Raw genomic sequence first — 658 nt, forward strand, 5'->3', positions numbered from 1 at the left:
CCACGACACGTGGCTCCAGGGATACAGGTGTGGGCAGCGCCCAGAGAGATGGCGGGTCCGGCCGCGAACGCCCTTCTGCCTCGCTGTCTGACAAGAATCAGACCAGATCAGTCGCTCAGTCGTGTCCGACTCTTTGCGACCCCATGAATCGCAGCATGCCAGGCCTCCCTGTCCATCACCAACTCCCGGAGTTCACTCAGACCCAAGTCCATCGAGTCAGTGATGCCATCCAGCCATCTCATCCTCTGTCGTCCCCTTCTCCTCCTGCCCCCAATCCCTCCCAGCATCAGAGTCTTTTCCAATGAGTCAACTCTTCGCATGAGGTGGCCAAAGTACTGGAGTTTCAGCTTTAGCATCATTCCTTCCAAAGAAATCCCAGGGCTGATCTCCTTCAGAATGGACTGGTTGGATCTCCTTGCAGTCCAAGGGACTCTCAAGAGTCTTCTCCAACACCACAGTTCAAAAGCATCAATTCTTCGGCACTCAGCCTTCTTCACAGTCCAACTCTCACATCCATACATGACCACAGGAAAAACCATAGCCTTGACTAGATGAACCTTTGTTGGCAAAGTAATGTCTCTGCTTTTGAATATGCTATCTAGGTTGGTCATAACTTTCCTTCCAAGGACTAAGCTTCTTCTAATTTCATGGCTGCAGT

The sequence above is a fragment of the Bison bison genome, unplaced genomic scaffold, assembly GCF_000754665.1.
Source record: "Bison bison bison isolate TAMUID 2011002044 unplaced genomic scaffold, Bison_UMD1.0 scf7180017864524, whole genome shotgun sequence".
Lineage (NCBI taxonomy): Eukaryota > Metazoa > Chordata > Mammalia > Artiodactyla > Bovidae > Bison > Bison bison.